This window comes from Melospiza georgiana, chromosome 25, assembly GCF_028018845.1.
Source record: "Melospiza georgiana isolate bMelGeo1 chromosome 25, bMelGeo1.pri, whole genome shotgun sequence".
In the NCBI taxonomy this organism is placed as follows: domain Eukaryota; kingdom Metazoa; phylum Chordata; class Aves; order Passeriformes; family Passerellidae; genus Melospiza; species Melospiza georgiana.
Genome location: NC_080454.1, coordinates 220,371 through 240,295, shown reverse-complemented (window position 1 = coordinate 240,295; position 19,925 = coordinate 220,371).

Sequence of the window (19,925 nt, the reverse complement as noted above, 5' to 3'; positions counted from 1 at the left end):
TCGCTGTGGAGGCAGGCATGTTGTGGTACTTTTGTGCTCTTCTTGGGTAGTCCTTCGCACCTGCTGTGTTCTTGGAACTCAGGGCTTTCTGGTTAAAAGAACCCTAACCCTAGGCTTAACTCAAACCTCAACGCTAGGAAGGAAACTCAGCCTATGGTTGGGGATGGTCTCATGGAAATAGCAGTGGAGGCAGCCAAGTTTTGTCACTTTTGCCCTCCCTTTCGGATGCCTTGAACAGCTGCAGTAAGCCTGGAGCACAGGGCTTCCTGGTTTTCAAAGTCCTAGTCCTAAGCCTAACAGTAACCCTAGGAAGGTAAATCAGCCGGGTATGAGAGTTCTTCCAAAGGAAAAAGCTGTGAAAGCAGCCATGTTGTGGCATTTATGAGCTCACTTTGGGATGCCTTTGACAGCTGCAGTAAGCCTGGAACTCAGGGCTTCCTGGTTCAAAATATCCTAGACCTAGGCTGAACCCTAACCCTAACCCTAGGCAGATAAATCAGCCTAGGTATAGGGATGGTGCAAAGGAAAAAGCTGTGAAACCAGCCATGTGGTGGCACTTTTGCCCTCCCTTTTGGATGCCTTTCACAGCTCCAGTGTGCCTGGAGGTCTGGGCTTCCTGATTTTAAAGTCCTAGGCCTAAGCCTAATGGAAACCCTACGAAGGTAAATCAGCCGGGTCTGAGGGTTCCTCCTAAGGAAAAAGCTGTGTAAGCAGCCATGTTGTAGCATTTCTGAGCTCACTTTGGGATGCCTTTGGCAGCTGCAGTAAGCCTGGTACTCAGGGCTTCCTGGTTCAAAATATCCTAGCCCTAGGCTGAAGCCTAACCCTAACCCTAGGCAGATAAATCAGCCTAGGTATAGGGATGGTGCCAAGGAAAAAGCTGTGAAAGCAGCCATGTTGTGGCACTTTTGCACTCCCTTTTGGATGCCTTTCACAGCTCCAGTGTGCCTGGAGGTCTGGGCTTCCTGATTTTAAAAATCCTAGCACAAGTCCTACCTAACCCCAGCCCGACGACGAGAAAGGCAAATCAGCCAGGAATTAGGGATGTCCCCAAGGAAATAGCTGTGGAGGCAGGCATGTTGTGGTACTTTTGTGCTCTTCTTGGGTAGTCCTTCGCAGCTGCTGTGTTCTTGGAACTCAGGGCTTTCAGGTTAAAAGAACCCTAAGCCTAGGCCTAACTCAAACCTCAACGCTTGGAAGGAAAATCAGCCTATGGTTCGGGATGGTCTCATGGAAATAGCAGTGGAGGCAGCCAAGTTGTGTCACTTTTGCGCTGCCCTTGGGATGAATTGAACAGCTGCAGTGTGCCTGGAGCACAGGGCTTCCTGGTTTTAAAAGTCCTAGGCCTAAGCCTAACAGTAACCCTAGGAAGGTAAATCAGCCGGGTATTAGGGTTCTTCCTAAGGAAAAAGCTGTGAAAGCAACCATGTTGTGGCACTTCTGCGCTCCCTTTGGGATGCCTTTGGCAGCTGCAGTAAGCCTGGAACTCAGGGCTTCCTGGTTCAAAAAATCCTAGCCCTAGGCTGAAGCCTAACCCTAACCCTAGGCAGATAAATCAGCCTAGGTATAGGGATGGTGCCAAAGAAAAAGCTGTGAAAGCAGCCATGTTGTGGCACTTTTGCACTCCCTTTTGGATGCCTTTCACAGCTCCAGTGTGCCTGGAGGTCTGGGCTTCCTGATTTTCAAAATCCTAGCACAAGTCCTACCTAACCCCAACCTGACGACGAGAAAGGCAAATCAGCCAGGAATTAGGGATGTCCCCAAGGAAATAGCTGTGGAGGCAGGCATGTTGTGGTACTTTTGTGCTCTTCTTGGGTAGTCCTTCGCAGCTGCTGTGTTCTTGGAACTCAGGGCTTTCAGGTTAAAGGAACCCTAACCCTAGGCCTAACTCAAACCTCAACGCTAGGAAGGAAAATCAGCCTATGGTTGGGGATGGTCTCATGGAAATAGCAGTGGAGGCAGCCAAGTTGTGTCACTTTTGCGCTGCCCTTGGGATGAATTGAACAGCTGCAGTGTGCCTGGAGCACAGGGCTTCCTGGTTTTCAAAGTCCTAGGCCTAAGCCTAACAGTAACCCTAGGAAGGTAAATCAGCCGGGTATTAGGGTTCTTCCTAAGGAAAAAGCTGTGAAAGCAGCCATGTTGTGGCACTTCTGCGCTCCCTTTGGGATGCCTTTGGCAGCTGCAGTAAGCCTGGAACTCAGGGCTTCCTGGTTCAAAAAATCCTAGCCCTAGGCTGAAACCTAACCCTAACCCTAGGCAGATAAATCAGCCTAGGTATAGGGATGGTGCCAACGAAAAAGCTGTGAAAGCAGCCATGTTGTGGCACTTTTGCACTCCCTTTTGGATGCCTTTCACAGCTCCAGTGTGCCTGGAGGTCTGGGCTTCCTGATTTTAAAATCCTAGCACAAGTCCTACCTAACCCCAACCTGACAACGAGAAAGGCAAATCAGCCAGGAATTAGGGATGTCCCCAAGGAAATCGCTGTGGAGGCAGGCATGTTGTGGTACTTTTGTGCTCTTCTTGGGTAGTCCTTCGCAGCTGCTGTGTTCTTGGAACTCAGGGCTTTCAGGTTAAAAGAACCCTAACCCTAGGCCTAACTCAAACCTCAACGCTAGGAAGGAAAATCAGCCTATGGTTGGGGATGGTCTCATGGAAATAGCAGTGGAGGCAGCCAAGTTGTGTCACTTTTGCGCTGCCCTTGGGATGAATTGAACAGCTGCAGTGTGCCTGGAGCACAGGGCTTCCTGGTTTTCAAAGTCCTAGGCCTAAGCCTAACAGTAACCCTAGGAAGGTAAATCAGCCGGGTATGAGGGTTCTTCCAAAGGAAAAAGCTGTGAAAGCAGCCATGTTGTGGCACTTCTGTGCTCCCTTTGGGATGCCTTTGGCAGCTGCAGTAAGCCTGGAACTCAGGGCTTCCTGGTTCAAAAAATCCTAGCCCTAGGCTGAACCCTAACCCTAGGCAGATAAATCAGCCTAGGTATAGGGATGGTGCCAAGGAAAAAGCTGTGAAAGCAGCCATGTTGTGGCACTTTTGCACTCCCTTTTGGATGCCTTTCACAGCTCCAGTGTGCCTGGAGGTCTGGGCTTCCTGATTTTAAAAGTCCTAGCACAAGTCCTACCTAACCCCAGCCCGACGACGAGTAAGGCAAATCAGCCAGGAATTAGGGATGTCCCCAAGGAAATAGCTGTGGAGGCAGGCATGTTGTGGTACTTTTGTGCTCTTCTTGGGTAGTCCTTCGCAGCTGCTGTGTTCTTGGAACTCAGGGCTTTCAGGTTAAAAGAACCCTAACCCTAGGCCTAACTCAAACCTCAACGCTAGGAAGGAAAATCAGCCTATGGTTGGGGATGGTCTCATGGAAATAGCAGTGGAGGCAGCCAAGTTGTGTCACTTTTGCGCTGCCCTTGGGATGAATTGAACAGCTGCAGTGTGCCTGGAGCACAGGGCTTCCTGGTTTTCAAAGTCCTAGGCCTAAGCCTAACAGTAACCCTAGGAAGGTAAATCAGCCGGGTATTAGGGTTCTTCCTAAGGAAAAAGCTGTGAAAGCAGCCATGTTGTGGCACTTCTGCGCTCCCTTTGGGATGCCTTTGGCAGCTGCAGTAAGCCTGGAACTCAGGGCTTCCTGATTCAAATAATCCTAGCCCTAGGCTGAAACCTAACCCTAACCCTAGGCAGATAAATCAGCCTAGGTATAGGGATGGTGCCAAGGAAAAAGCTGTGAAAGCAGCCATGTTGTGGCACTTTTGCACTCCCTTTTGGATGCCTTTCACAGCTCCAGTGTGCCTGGAGGTCTGGGCTTCCTGATTTTAAAATCCTAGCACAAGTCCTACCTAACCCCAACCTGACGACGAGAAAGGCAAATCAGCCAGGAATTAGGGATGTCCCCAAGGAAATAGCTGTGGAGGCAGGCATGTTGTGGTACTTTTGTGCTCTTCTTGGGTAGTCCTTCGCAGCTGCTGTGTTCTTGGAACTCAGGGCTTTCAGGTTAAAAGAACCCTAACCCTAGGCCTAACTCAAACCTCAACGCTAGGAAGGAAAATCAGCCTATGGTTGGGGATGGTCTCATGGAAATAGCAGTGGAGGCAGCCAAGTTGTGTCACTTTTGCCCTCCCTTTCGGATGCCTTGAACAGCTGCAGTGTGCCTGGAGCACAGGGCTTCCTGGTTTTAAAAGTCCTAGGCCTAAGCCTAACAGTAACCCTAGGAAGGTAAATCAGCCGGGTATGAGGGTTCCTCCTAAGGAAAAAGCTGTGAAAGCAGCCATGTTGTGTCACTTCTGCGCTCCCTTTGGGATGCCTTTGGCAGCTGCAGTAAGCCTGGAACTCAGGGCTTCCTGGTTCAAAACATCCTAGCCCTAGGCTGAACCCTAACCCTAACCCTAGGCAGATAAATCAGCCTAGGTATAGGGATGGTGCCAAGGAAAAAGCTGTGAAAGCAGCCATGTTGTGGCACTTTTGCACTCCCTTTTGGATGCCTTTCACAGCTCCAGTGTGCCTGGAGGTCTGGGCTTCCTGATTTTAAAAATCCTAGCACAAGTCCTACCTAACCCCAACCTGACGACGAGAAAGGCAAATCAGCCAGGAATTAGGGATGTCCCCAAGGAAATCGCTGTGGAGGCAGGCATGTTGTGGTACTTTTGTGCTCTTCTTGGGTAGTCCTTCGCAGCTGCTGTGTTCTTGGAACTCAGGGCTTTCTGGTTAAAAGAACACTAACCCTCGGCCTAACTCAAACCTCAACGCTAGGAAGGAAAATCAGCCTATGGTTGGGGATGGTCTCATGGAAATAGCAGTGGAGGCAGCCAAGTTGTGTCACTTTTGCCCTCCCTTTCGGATGCCTTGAACAGCTGCAGTGTGCCTGGAGCACAGGGCTTCCTGGTTTTCAAAGTCCTAGGCCTAAGCCTAACAGTAACCCTAGGAAGGTAAATCAGCCGGGTATGAGGGTTCTTCCAAAGGAAAAAGCTGTGAAAGCAGCCATGTTGTGGCATTTCTGAGCTCCCTTTGGGATGCCTTTGGCAGCTGCAGTAAGCCTGGAACTCAGGGCTTCCTGGTTCAAAAAATCCTAGCCCTAGGCTGAACCCTAACCCTAGGCAGATAAATCAGCCTAGGTATAGGGATGGTGCCAAGGAAAAAGCTGTGAAAGCAGCCATGTTGTGGCACTTTTGCACTCCCTTTTGGATGCCTTTCACAGCTCCAGTGTGCCTGGAGGTCTGGGCTTCCTGATTTTAAAAGTCCTAGCACAAGTCCTACCTAACCCCAGCCCGACGACGAGTAAGGCAAATCAGCCAGGAATTAGGGATGTCCCCAAGGAAATAGCTGTGGAGGCAGGCATGTTGTGGTACTTTTGTGCTCTTCTTGGGTAGTCCTTCGCAGCTGCTGTGTTCTTGGAACTCAGGGCTTTCAGGTTAAAAGAACCCTAACCCTAGGCCTAACTCAAACCTCAACGCTAGGAAGGAAAATCAGCCTATGGTTCGGGATGGTCTCATGGAAATAGCAGTGGAGGCAGCCAAGTTGTGTCACTTTTGCGCTGCCCTTGGGATGAATTGAACAGCTGCAGTGTGCCTGGAGCACAGGGCTTCCTGGTTTTAAAAGTCCTAGGCCTAAGCCTAACAGTAACCCTAGGAAGGTAAATCAGCCGGGTATGAGGGTTCTTCCAAAGGAAAAAGCTGTGAAAGCAGCCATGTTGTGTCACTTCTGCGCTCCCTTTGGGATGCCTTTGGCAGCTGCAGTAAGCCTGGAACTCAGGGCTTCCTGGTTCAAAAAATCCTAGCCCTAGGCTGAACCCTAACCCTAACCCTAACCCTAGGCAGATAAATCAGCCTAGGTATAGGGATGGTGCAAAGGAAAAAGCTGTGAAAGCAGCCATGTTGTGGCACTTTTGCACTCCCTTTTGGATGCCTTTCACAGCTCCAGTGTGCCTGGAGGTCTGGGCTTCCTGATTTTAAAGTCCTAGGCCTAAGCCTAATAGAAACCCTACGAAGGTAAATCAGCCGGGTATGAGGGTTCCTCCTAAGGAAAAAGCTGTGTAAGCAGCCATGTTGTGGCATTTCTGAGCTCACTTTGGGATGCCTTTGGCAGCTGCAGTAAGCCTGGAACTCAGGGCTTCCTGGTTCAAAATATCCTAGCCCTAGGCTGAACCCTAACCCTAACCCTAGGCAGATAAATCAGCCTAGGTGTAGGGATGGTGCCAAGGAAAAAGCTGTGAAAGCAGCCATGTTGTGGCACTTTTGCCCTCCCTTTTGGATGCCTTTCACAGCTCCAGTGTGCCTGGAGGTCTGGGCTTCCTGATTTTAAAAATCCTAGCACAAGGCCTACCTAACCCCAGCCCGACGACGAGAAAGGCAAATCAGCCAGGAATTAGGGATGTCCCCAAGGAAATAGCTGTGGAGGTAGGCATGTTGTGGTACTTTTGTGCTCTTCTTGGGTAGTCCTTCGCAGCTGCTGTGTTCTTGGAACTCAGGGCTTTCAGGTTAAAAGAACCCTAACCCTAGGCCTAACTCAAACCTCAACGCTAGGAAGGAAAATCAGCCTATGGTTCGGGATGGTCTCATGGAAATAGCAGTGGAGGCAGCCAAGTTGTGTCACTTTTGCGCTGCCCTTGGGATGAATTGAACAGCTGCAGTGTGCCTGGAGCACAGGGCTTCCTGGTTTTTAAAGTCCTAGGCCTAAGCCTAACAGTAACCCTAGGAAGGTAAATCAGCCGGGTATTAGGGTTCTTCCAAAGGAAAAAGCTGTGAAAGCAGCCATGTTGTGGCATTTCTGAGCTCACTTTGGGATGCCTTTGACAGCTGCAGTAAGCCTGGAACTCAGGGCTTCCTGGTTCAAAATATCCTAGCCCTAGTCTGAAGCCTAACCCTAACCCTAGGCAGATAAATCAGCCTAGGTATAGGGATGGTGCAAAGGAAAAAGCTGTGAAACCAGCCATGTGGTGGCACTTTTGCCCTCCCTTATGGATGCCTTTCACAGCTCCAGTGTGCCTGGAGGTCTGGGCTTCCTGATTTTAAAGTCCGAGGCCTAAGCCTAGCACTTACCCTGGGAAGGTAAATCAGCCGGGTATTAGGGTTCTTCCTAAGGAAAAAGCTGTGAAAGCAGCCATGTTGTGGCACTTCTGCGCTCCCTTTGGGATGCCTTTGGCAGCTGCAGTAAGCCTGGAACTCAGGGCTTCCTGGTTCAAAAAATCCTAGCCCTAGGCTGAACCCTAACCCTAACCCTAGGCAGATAAATCAGCCAAGGTATAGGGATGGTGCAAAGGAAAAAGCAGTGAAAGCAGCCATGTTGTTGCACTTTTGCACTCCCTTTTGGATGCCTTTCACAGCTCCAGTGTGCCTGGAGGTCTGGGCTTCCTGATTTTAAAAATCCTAGCACAAGGCCTACCTAACCCCAGCCCGACGACGAGAAAGGCAAATCAGCCAGGAATTAGGGATGTCCCCAAGGAAATAGCTGTGGAGGCAGGCATGTTGTGGTACTTTTGTGCTCTTCTTGGGTAGTCCTTCGCAGCTGCTGTGTTCTTGGAACTCAGGGCTTTCAGGTTAAAAGAACCCTAACCCTAGGCCTAACTCAAACCTCAACGCTAGGAAGGAAAATCAGCCTATGGTTCGGGATGGTCTCATGGAAATAGCAGTGGAGGCAGCCAAGTTGTGTCACTTTTGCGCTGCCCTTGGGATGAATTGAACAGCTGCAGTGTGCCTGGAGCACAGGGCTTCCTGGTTTTAAAAGTCCTAGGCCTAAGCCTAACAGTAACCCTAGGAAGGTAAATCAGCCGGGTATGAGGGTTCTTCCTAAGGAAAAAGCTGTGAAAGCAGCCATGTTGTGGCACTTCTGCGCTCCCTTTGGGATGCCTTTGGCAGCTGCAGTAAGCCTGGAACTCAGGGCTTCCTGGTTCAAAAAATCCTAGCCCTAGGCTGAAGCCTAACCCTAACCCTAGGCAGATAAATCAGCCTATGTATAGGGATGGTGCAAAGGAAAAAGCTGTGAAAGCAGCCATGTTGTGGCACTTTTGCACTCCCTTTTGGATGCCTTTCACAGCTCCAGTGTGCCTGGAGGTCTGGGCTTCCTGATTTTAAAATCCGAGGCCTAAGCCTAGCACTAACCCTGGGAAGGTAAATCAGCCGGGTATTAGGGTTCTTCCTAAGGAAAAAGCTGTGAAAGCAGCCATGTTGTGGCACTTCTGCGCTCCCTTTTGGGATGCCTTTGGCACCTGCAGTAAGCCTGGAACTCAGGGCTTCCTGGTTCAAAAAATCCTAGCCCTACGCAGTAGCCTAACCCTAACCCTAGGCAGATAAATCAGCCTAGGCATAGGGATGGTGCCAACGAAAAAGCTGTGAAAGCAGCCATGTTGTGGCACTTTTGCACTCCCTTTTGGATGCCTTTCACAGCTCCAGTGTGCCTGGAGGTCTGGGCTTCCTGATTTTAAAAATCCTAGCACAAGTCCTACCTAACCCCAACCTGACGACGAGAAAGGCAAATCAGCCAGGAATTAGGGATGTCCCCAAGGAAATCGCTGTGGAGGCAGGCATGTTGTGGTACTTTTGTGCTCTTCTTGGGTGTACTTTCGCAGCTGCTGTGTTCTTGGAACTCAGGGCTTTCTGGTTAAAAGAACACTAACCCTAGGCCTAACTCAAACCTCAACGCTAGGAAGGAAAATCAGCCTATGGTTGGGGATGGTCTCATGGAAATAGCAGTGGAGGCAGCCAGGTTGTGTCACTTTTGCGCTCCCCTTGGGATGCCTTGAACAGCTGCAGTGTGCCTGGAGCACAGGGCTTCCTGGTTTTCAAAGTCCTAGGCCTAAGCCTAACAGTAACCCTAGGAAGGTAAATCAGCCGGGTATGAGGGTTCTTCCAAAGGAAAAAGCTGTGAAAGCAGCCATGTTGTGGCATTTCTGAGCTCACTTTAGGATGCCTTTGGCAGCTGCAGTAAGCCTGGAACTCAGGGCTTCCTGGTTCAAAAAATCCTAGCCCTAGGCTGAACCCTAACCCTAACCCTAACCCTAGGCAGATAAATCAGCCTAGGTATAGGGATGGTGCCAACGAAAAAGCTGTGAAACCAGCCATGTGGTGGCACTTTTGCACTCCCTTTTGGATGCCTTTCACAGCTCCAGTGTACCTGGAGGTCTGGGCTTCCTGATTTTAAAGTCCTAGTTCTAAGCCTAATAGAAACCCTACGAAGGTAAATCAGCCGGGTATGAGGGTTCCTCCTAAGGAAAAAGCTGTGTAAGCAGCCATGTTGTGGCATTTCTGAGCTCACTTTGGGATGCCTTTAACAGCTGCAGTAAGCCTGGAACTCAGGGCTTCCTGGTTCAAAATATCCTAGCCCTAGGCTGAAGCCTAACCCTAACCCTAGGCAGATAAATCAGCCTAGGTATAGGGATGGTGCCAAGGAAAAAGCTGTGAAAGCAGCCATGTTGTGGCACTTTTGCACTCCCTTTTGGATGCCTTTCACAGCTCCAGTGTGCCTGGAGGTCTGGGCTTCCTGATTTTAAAAATCCTAGCACAAGTCCTACCTAACCCCAACCTGACGACGAGAAAGGCAAATCAGCCAGGAATTAGGGATGTCCCCAAGGAAATCGCTGTGGAGGCAGGCATGTTGTGGTACTTTTGTGCTCTTCTTGGGTAGTCCTTCGCAGCTGCTGTGTTCTTGGAACTCAGGGCTTTCTGGTTAAAAGAACACTAACCCTCGGCCTAACTCAAACCTCAACGCTAGGAAGGAAAATCAGCCTATGGTTCAGGATGGTCTCATGGAAATAGCAGTGGAGGCAGCCAAGTTGTGTCACTTTTGCCCTCCCTTTCGGATGCCTTGAACAGCTGCAGTGTGCCTGGAGCACAGGGCTTCCTGGTTTTCAAAGTCCTAGGCCTAAGCCTAACAGTAACCCTAGGAAGGTAAATCAGCCGGGTATGAGGGTTCTTCCAAAGGAAAAAGCTGTGAAAGCAGCCATGTTGTGGCATTTCTGAGCTCCCTTTGGGATGCCTTTGGCAGCTGCAGTAAGCCTGGAACTCAGGGCTTCCTGGTTCAAAAAATCCTAGCCCTAGGCTGAACCCTAACCCTAGGCAGATAAATCAGCCTAGGTATAGGGATGGTGCCAAGGAAAAAGCTGTGAAAGCAGCCATGTTGTGGCACTTTTGCACTCCCTTTTGGATGCCTTTCACAGCTCCAGTGTGCCTGGAGGTCTGGGCTTCCTGATTTTAAAAGTCCTAGCACAAGTCCTACCTAACCCCAGCCCGACGACGAGTAAGGCAAATCAGCCAGGAATTAGGGATGTCCCCAAGGAAATAGCTGTGGAGGCAGGCATGTTGTGGTACTTTTGTGCTCTTCTTGGGTAGTCCTTCGCAGCTGCTGTGTTCTTGGAACTCAGGGCTTTCAGGTTAAAAGAACCCTAACCCTAGGCCTAACTCAAACCTCAACGCTAGGAAGGAAAATCAGCCTATGGTTCGGGATGGTCTCATGGAAATAGCAGTGGAGGCAGCCAAGTTGTGTCACTTTTGCGCTGCCCTTGGGATGAATTGAACAGCTGCAGTGTGCCTGGAGCACAGGGCTTCCTGGTTTTAAAAGTCCTAGGCCTAAGCCTAACAGTAACCCTAGGAAGGTAAATCAGCCGGGTATGAGGGTTCTTCCTAAGGAAAAAGCTGTGAAAGCAGCCATGTTGTGTCACTTCTGCGCTCCCTTTGGGATGCCTTTGGCAGCTGCAGTAAGCCTGGAACTCAGGGCTTCCTGGTTCAAAAAATCCTAGCCCTAGGCTGAACCCTAACCCTAACCCTAACCCTAGGCAGATAAATCAGCCTAGGTATAGGGATGGTGCAAAGGAAAAAGCTGTGAAAGCAGCCATGTTGTGGCACTTTTGCACTCCCTTTTGGATGCCTTTCACAGCTCCAGTGTGCCTGGAGGTCTGGGCTTCCTGATTTTAAAGTCCTAGGCCTAAGCCTAATAGAAACCCTACGAAGGTAAATCAGCCGGGTATGAGGGTTCCTCCTAAGGAAAAAGCTGTGTAAGCAGCCATGTTGTGGCATTTCTGAGCTCACTTTGGGATGCCTTTGGCAGCTGCAGTAAGCCTGGAACTCAGGGCTTCCTGGTTCAAAATATCCTAGCCCTAGGCTGAACCCTAACCCTAACCCTAGGCAGATAAATCAGCCTAGGTGTAGGGATGGTGCCAAGGAAAAAGCTGTGAAAGCAGCCATGTTGTGGCACTTTTGCCCTCCCTTTTGGATGCCTTTCACAGCTCCAGTGTGCCTGGAGGTCTGGGCTTCCTGATTTTAAAAATCCTAGCACAAGGCCTACCTAACCCCAGCCCGACGACGAGAAAGGCAAATCAGCCAGGAATTAGGGATGTCCCCAAGGAAATAGCTGTGGAGGCAGGCATGTTGTGGTACTTTTGTGCTCTTCTTGGGTAGTCCTTCGCAGCTGCTGTGTTCTTGGAACTCAGGGCTTTCAGGTTAAAAGAACCCTAACCCTAGGCCTAACTCAAACCTCAACGCTAGGAAGGAAAATCAGCCTATGGTTCGGGATGGTCTCATGGAAATAGCAGTGGAGGCAGCCAAGTTGTGTCACTTTTGCGCTGCCCTTGGGATGAATTGAACAGCTGCAGTGTGCCTGGAGCACAGGGCTTCCTGGTTTTTAAAGTCCTAGGCCTAAGCCTAACAGTAACCCTAGGAAGGTAAATCAGCCGGGTATGAGGGTTCTTCCAAAGGAAAAAGCTGTGAAAGCAGCCATGTTGTGGCATTTCTGAGCTCACTTTGGGATGCCTTTGACAGCTGCAGTAAGCCTGGAACTCAGGGCTTCCTGGTTCAAAATATCCTAGCCCTAGTCTGAAGCCTAACCCTAACCCTAGGCAGATAAATCAGCCTAGGTATAGGGATGGTGCAAAGGAAAAAGCTGTGAAACCAGCCATGTGGTGGCACTTTTGCCCTCCCTTATGGATGCCTTTCACAGCTCCAGTGTGCCTGGAAGTCTGGGCTTCCTGATTTTAAAGTCCGAGGCCTAAGCCTAGCACTTACCCTGGGAAGGTAAATCAGCCGGGTATTAGGGTTCTTCCTAAGGAAAAAGCTGTGAAAGCAGCCATGTTGTGGCACTTCTGCGCTCCCTTTGGGATGCCTTTGGCAGCTGCAGTAAGCCTGGAACTCAGGGCTTCCTGGTTCAAAAAATCCTAGCCCTAGGCTGAACCCTAACCCTAACCCTAGGCAGATAAATCAGCCAAGGTATAGGGATGGTGCAAAGGAAAAAGTAGTGAAAGCAGCCATGTTGTTGCACTTTTGCACTCCCTTTTGGATGCCTTTCACAGCTCCAGTGTGCCTGGAGGTCTGGGCTTCCTGATTTTAAAAATCCTAGCACAAGGCCTACCTAACCCCAGCCCGACGACGAGAAAGGCAAATCAGCCAGGAATTAGGGATGTCCCCAAGGAAATAGCTGTGGAGGCAGGCATGTTGTGGTACTTTTGTGCCTTTCTTGGGTAGTCCTTCGCAGCTGCTCTGTTCTTGGAACTCAGGGCTTTCAGGTTAAAAGAACCCTAACCCTAGGCCTAACTCAAACCTCAACGCTAGGAAGGAAAATCAGCCTATGGTTCGGGATGGTCTCATGGAAATAGCAGTGGAGGCAGCCAAGTTGTGTCACTTTTGCGCTGCCCTTGGGATGAATTGAACAGCTGCAGTGTGCCTGGAGCACAGGGCTTCCTGGTTTTAAAAGTCCTAGGCCTAAGCCTAACAGTAACCCTAGGAAGGTAAATCAGCCGGGTATGAGGGTTCTTCCTAAGGAAAAAGCTGTGAAAGCAGCCATGTTGTGGCACTTCTGCGCTCCCTTTGGGATGCCTTTGGCAGCTGCAGTAAGCCTGGAACTCAGGGCTTCCTGGTTCAAAAAATCCTAGCCCTAGGCTGAAGCCTAACCCTAACCCTAGGCAGATAAATCAGCCTATGTATAGGGATGGTGCAAAGGAAAAAGCTGTGAAAGCAGCCATGTTGTGGCACTTTTGCACTCCCTTTTGGATGCCTTTCACAGCTCCAGTGTGCCTGGAGGTCTGGGCTTCCTGATTTTAAAATCCGAGGCCTAAGCCTAGCACTAACCCTGGGAAGGTAAATCAGCCGGGTATTAGGGTTCTTCCTAAGGAAAAAGCTGTGAAAGCAGCCATGTTGTGGCACTTCTGCGCTCCCTTTTGGGATGCCTTTGGCACCTGCAGTAAGCCTGGAACTCAGGGCTTCCTGGTTCAAAAAATCCTAGCCCTACGCAGTAGCCTAACCCTAACCCTAGGCAGATAAATCAGCCTAGGCATAGGGATGGTGCCAACGAAAAAGCTGTGAAAGCAGCCATGTTGTGGCACTTTTGCACTCCCTTTTTGATGCCTTTCACTGCTCCAGTGTGCCTGGAGGTCTGGGCTTCCTGATTTTAAAAATCCTAGCACAAGTCCTACCTAACCCCAACCTGACGACGAGAAAGGCAAATCAGCCAGGAATTAGGGATGTCCCCAAGGAAATCGCTGTGGAGGCAGGCATGTTGTGGTACTTTTGTGCTCTTCTTGGGTGTACTTTCGCAGCTGCTGTGTTCTTGGAACTCAGGGCTTTCTGGTTAAAAGAACACTAACCCTAGGCCTAACTCAAACCTCAACGCTAGGAAGGAAAATCAGCCTATGGTTGGGGATGGTCTCATGGAAATAGCAGTGGAGGCAGCCAGGTTGTGTCACTTTTGCGCTCCCCTTGGGATGCCTTGAACAGCTGCAGTGTGCCTGGAGCACAGGGCTTCCTGGTTTTCAAAGTCCTAGGCCTAAGCCTAACAGTAACCCTAGGAAGGTAAATCAGCCGGGTATGAGGGTTCTTCCAAAGGAAAAAGCTGTGAAAGCAGCCATGTTGTGGCATTTCTGAGCTCACTTTAGGATGCCTTTGGCAGCTGCAGTAAGCCTGGAACTCAGGGCTTCCTGGTTCAAAAAATCCTAGCCCTAGGCTGAACCCTAACCCTAACCCTAACCCTAGGCAGATAAATCAGCCTAGGTATAGGGATGGTGCCAACGAAAAAGCTGTGAAACCAGCCATGTGGTGGCACTTTTGCACTCCCTTTTGGATGCCTTTCACAGCTCCAGTGTACCTGGAGGTCTGGGCTTCCTGATTTTAAAGTCCTAGTTCTAAGCCTAATAGAAACCCTACGAAGGTAAATCAGCCGGGTATGAGGGTTCCTCCTAAGGAAAAAGCTGTGTAAGCAGCCATGTTGTGGCATTTCTGAGCTCACTTTGGGATGCCTTTAACAGCTGCAGTAAGCCTGGAACTCAGGGCTTCCTGGTTCAAAATATCCTAGCCCTAGGCTGAAGCCTAACCCTAACCCTAGGCAGATAAATCAGCCTAGGTATAGGGATGGTGCCAAGGAAAAAGCTGTGAAAGCAGCCATGTTGTGGCACTTTTGCACTCCCTTTTGGATGCCTTTCACAGCTCCAGTGTGCCTGGAGGTCTGGGCTTCCTGATTTTAAAAATCCTAGCACAAGGCCTACCTAACCCCAGCCCGACGACAAGAAAGGCAAATCAGCCAGGAATTAGGGATGTCCCCAAGGAAATAGCTGTGGAGGCAGGCATGTTGTGGTACTTTTGTGCTCTTCTTGGGTAGTCCTTCGCAGCTGCTGTGTTCTTGGAACTCAGGGCTTTCAGGTTAAAAGAACCCTAACCCTAGGCCTAACTCAAACCTCAACGCTAGGAAGGAAAATCAGCCTATGGTTGGGGATGGTCTCAGGGAAATAGCAGTGGAGGCAGCCAAGTTGTGTCACTTTTGCACTCCCGTTGGGATGCCTTGAACAGCTGCAGTGTGCCTGGAGCACAGGGCTTCCTGGTTTTCAAAGTCCTAGGCCTAAGCCTAACAGTAACCCTAGGAAGGTAAATCAGCCGGGTATTAGGGTTCTTCCTAAGGAAAAAGCTGTGAAAGCAGCCATGTTGTGTCACTTCTGCGCTCCCTTTGGGATGCCTTTGGCAGCTGCAGTAAGCCTGGAACTCAGGGCTTCCTGGTTCAAAACATCCTAGCCCTAGGCTGAACCCTAACCCTAACCCTAGGCAGGTAAATCAGCCTAGGTATAGGGATGGTGCAAAGGAAAAAGCTGTGAAAGCAGCCATGTTGTGGCACTTTTGCACTCCCTTTTGGATGCCTTTCACAGCTCCAGTGTGCCTGGAGGTCTGGGCTTCCTGATTTTAAAAATCCTAGCACAAGTCCTACCTAACCCCAACCTGACGACGAGAAAGGCAAATCAGCCAGGAATTAGGGATGTCCCCAAGGAAATCGCTGTGGAGGCAGGCATGTTGTGGTACTTTTGTGCTCTTCTTGGGTGTACTTTCGCAGCTGCTGTGTTCTTGGAACTCAGGGCTTTCTGGTTAAAAGAACACTAACCCTAGGCCTAACTCAAACCTCAACGCTAGGAAGGAAAATCAGCCTATGGTTGGGGATGGTCTCATGGAAATAGCAGTGGAGGCAGCCAGGTTGTGTCACTTTTGCGCTCCCCTTGGGATGCCTTGAACAGCTGCAGTGTGCCTGGAGCACAGGGCTTCCTGGTTTTCAAAGTCCTAGGCCTAAGCCTAACAGTAACCCTAGGAAGGTAAATCAGCCGGGTATGAGGGTTCTTCCTAAGGAAAAAGCTGTGAAAGCAGCCATGTTGTGGCATTTCTGAGCTCACTTTAGGATGCCTTTGGCAGCTGCAGTAAGCCTGGAACTCAGGGCTTCCTGGTTCAAAAAATCCTAGCCCTAGGCTGAACCCTAACCCTAACCCTAACCCTAGGCAGATAAATCAGCCTAGGTATAGGGATGGTGCCAACGAAAAAGCTGTGAAACCAGCCATGTGGTGGCACTTTTGCACTCCCTTTTGGATGCCTTTCACAGCTCCAGTGTACCTGGAGGACTGGGCTTCCTGATTTTAAAGTCCTAGTTCTAAGCCTAATAGAAACCCTACGAAGGTAAATCAGCCGGGTATGAGGGTTCCTCCTAAGGAAAAAGATGTGTAAGCAGCCATGTTGTGGCATTTCTGAGCTCACTTTGGGATGCCTTTAACAGCTGCAGTAAGCCTGGAACTCAGGACTTCCTGGTTCAAAATATCCTAGCCCTAGGCTTAAGCCTAACCCTAACCCTAGGCAGATAAATCAGCCTAGGTATAGGGATGGTGCCAAGGAAAAAGCTGTGAAAGCAGCCATGTTGTGGCACTTTTGCACTCCCTTTTGGATGCCTTTCACAGCTCCAGTGTGCCTGGAGGTCTGGGCTTCCTGATTTTAAAAATCCTAGCACAAGGCCTACCTAACCCCAGCCCGACGACAAGAAAGGCAAATCAGCCAGGAATTAGGGATGTCCCCAAGGAAATAGCTGTGGAGGCAGGCATGTTGTGGTACTTTTGTGCTCTTCTTGGGTAGTCCTTCGCAGCTGCTGTGTTCTTGGAACTCAGGGCTTTCAGGTTAAAAGAACCCTAACCCTAGGCCTAACTCAAACCTCAACGCTAGGAAGGAAAATCAGCCTATGGTTCGGGATGGTCTCATGGAAATAGCAGTGGAGGCAGCCAAGTTGTGTCACTTTTGCGCTGCCCTTGGGATGAATTGAACAGCTGCAGTGTGCCTGGAGCACAGGGCTTCCTGGTTTTCAAAGTCCTAGGCCTAAGCCTAACAGTAACCCTAGGAAGGTAAATCAGCCGGGTATTAGGGTTCTTCCTAAGGAAAAAGCTGTGAAAGCAGCCATGTTGTGGCACTTCTGCGCTCCCTTTGGGATGCCTTTGGCAGCTGCAGTAAGCCTGGAACTCAGGGCTTCCTGATTCAAAAAATCCTAGCCCTAGGCTGAAGCCTAACCCTAACCCTAGGCAGATAAATCAGCCTAGGTATAGGGATGGTGCCAAGGAAAAAGCTGTGAAAGCAGCCATGTTGTGGCACTTTTGCACTCCCTTTTGGATGCCTTTCACAGCTCCAGTGTGCCTGGAGGTCTGGGCTTCCTGATTTTAAAAATCCTAGCACAAGGCCTACCTAACCCCAACCTGACGACGAGAAAGGCAAATCAGCCAGGAATTAGGGATGTCCCCAAGGAAATCGCTGTGGAGGCAGGCATGTTGTGGTACTTTTGTGCTCTTCTTGGGTAGTCCTTCGCAGCTGCTGTGTTCTTGGAACTCAGGGCTTTCTGGTTAAAAGAACCCTAACCCTAGGCCTAACTCAAACCTCAATGCTAGGAAGGAAAATCAGCCTATGGTTGGGGATGGTCTCATGGAAATAGCAGTGGAGGCAGCCAAGTTGTGTCACTTTTGCCCTCCCTTTCGGATGCCTTGAACAGCTGCAGTGTGCCTGGAGCACAGGGCTTCCTGGTTTTAAATGTCCTAGGCCTAAGCCTAACAGTAACCCTAGGAAGGTAAATCAGCCGGGTATGAGAGTTCTTCCAAAGGAAAAAGCTGTGAAAGCAGCCATGTTGTGGCATTTCTGAGCTCACTTTGGGATGCCTTTGACAGCTGCAGTAAGCCTGGAACTCAGGGCTTCCTGGTTCAAAATATCCTAGCCCTAGGCTGAACCCTAACCCTAACCCTAGGCAGATAAATCAGCCTAGGTATAGGGATGGTGCAAAGGAAAAAGCTGTGAAACCAGCCATGTGGTGGCACTTTTGCCCTCCCTTTTGGATGCCTTTCACAGCTCCAGTGTGCCTGGAGGTCTGGGCTTCCTGATTTTCAAAATCCTAGCACAAGGCCTACCTAACCCCAACCCGACGACGAGAAAGGCAAATCAGCCAGGAATTAGGGATGTCCCCAAGGAAATAGCTGTGGAGGCAGGCATGTTGTGGTACTTTTGTGCTCTTCTTGGGTAGTCCTTCGCAGCTGCTGTGTTCTTGGAACTCAGGGCTTTCAGGTTAAAAGAACCCTAACCCTAGGCCTAACTCAAACCTCAACGCTAGGAAGGAAAATCAGCCTATGGTTCGGGATGGTCTCATGGAAATAGCAGTGGAGGCAGCCAAGTTGTGTCACTTTTGCGCTGCCCTTGGGATGAATTGAACAGCTGCAGTGTGCCTGGAGCACAGGGCTTCCTGGTTTTCAAAGTCCTAGGCCTAAGCCTAACAGTAACCCTAGGAAGGTAAATCAGCCGGGTATTAGGGTTCTTCCTAAGGAAAAAGCTGTGAAAGCAGCCATGTTGTGGCACTTCTGCGCTCCCTTTGGGATGCCTTTGGCAGCTGCAGTAAGCCTGGAACTCAGGGCTTCCTGATTCAAAAAATCCTAGCCCTAGGCTGAACCCTAACCCTAACCCTAGGCAGATAAATCAGCCTAGGTATAGGGATGGTGCCAAGGAAAAAGCTGTGAAAGCAGCCATGTTGTGGCACTTTTGCACTCCCTTTTGGATGCCTTTCACAGCTCCAGTGTGCCTGGAGGTCTGGGCTTCCTGATTTTAAAAATCCTAGCACAAGTCCTACCTAACCCCAACCTGACGACGAGAAAGGCAAATCAGCCAGGAATTAGGGATGTCCCCAAGGAAATCGCTGTGGAGGCAGGCATGTTGTGGTACTTTTGTGCTCTTCTTGGGTAGTCCTTCGCAGCTGCTGTGTTCTTGGAACTCAGGGCTTTCTGGTTAAAAGAACCCTAACCCTAGGCTTAACTCAAACCTCAACGCTAGGAAGGAAACTCAGCCTATGGTTGGGGATGGTCTCATGGAAATAGCAGTGGAGGCAGCCAAGTTTTGTCACTTTTGCCCTCCCTTTCTGATGCCTTGAACAGCTGCAGTAAGCCTGGAGCACAGGGCTTCCTGGTTTTCAAAGTCCTAGGCCTAAGCCTAACAGTAACCCTAGGAAGGTAAATCAGCCGGGTATGAGAGTTCTTCCAAAGGAAAAAGCTGTGAAAGCAGCCATGTTGTGGCATTTATGAGCTCACTTTGGGATGCCTTTGACAGCTGCAGTAAGCCTGGAACTCAGGGCTTCCTGGTTCAAAATATCCTAGCCCTAGGCTGAACCCTAACCCTAACCCTAGGCAGATAAATCAGCCTAGGTATAGGGATGGTGCAAAGGAAAAAGCTGTGAAACCAGCCATGTGGTGGCACTTTTGCCCTCCCTTTTGGATGCCTTTCACAGCTCCAGTGTGCCTGGAGGTCTGGGCTTCCTGATTTTAAAGTCCTAGGCCTAAGCCTAATGGAAACCCTACGAAGGTAAATCAGCCGGGTATGAGGGTTCCTCCTAAGGAAAAAGCTGTGTAAGCAGCCATGTTGTAGCATTTATGAGCTCACTTTGGGATGCCTTTGACAGCTGCAGTAAGCCTGGAACTCAGGGCTTCCTGATTCAAATAATCCTAGCCCTAGGCTGAAGCCTAACCCTAACCCTAGGCAGATAAATCAGCCTAGGTATAGGGATGGTGCCAAGGAAAAAGCTGTGAAAGCAGCCATGTTGTGGCACTTTTGCACTCCCTTTTGGATGCCTTTCACAGCTCCAGTGTGCCTGGAGGTCTGGGCTTCCTGATTTTAAAAATCCTAGCACAAGGCCTACCTAACCCCAACCTGACGACGAGAAAGGCAAATCAGCCAGGAATTAGGGATGTCCCCAAGGAAATCGCTGTGGAGGCAGGCATGTTGTGGTACTTTTGTGCTCTTCTTGGGTAGTCCTTCGCAGCTGCTGTGTTCTTGGAACTCAGGGCTTTCTGGTTAAAAGAACCCTAACCCTAGGCCTAACTCAAACCTCAATGCTAGGAAGGAAAATCAGCCTATGGTTGGGGATGGTCTCATGGAAATAGCAGTGGAGGCAGCCAAGTTGTGTCACTTTTGCCCTCCCTTTCGGATGCCTTGAACAGCTGCAGTGTGCCTGGAGCACAGGGCTTCCTGGTTTTAAATGTCCTAGGCCTAAGCCTAACAGTAACCCTAGGAAGGTAAATCAGCCGGGTATGAGAGTTCTTCCAAAGGAAAAAGCTGTGAAAGCAGCCATGTTGTGGCATTTCTGAGCTCACTTTGGGATGCCTTTGACAGCTGCAGTAAGCCTGGAACTCAGGGCTTCCTGGTTCAAAATATCC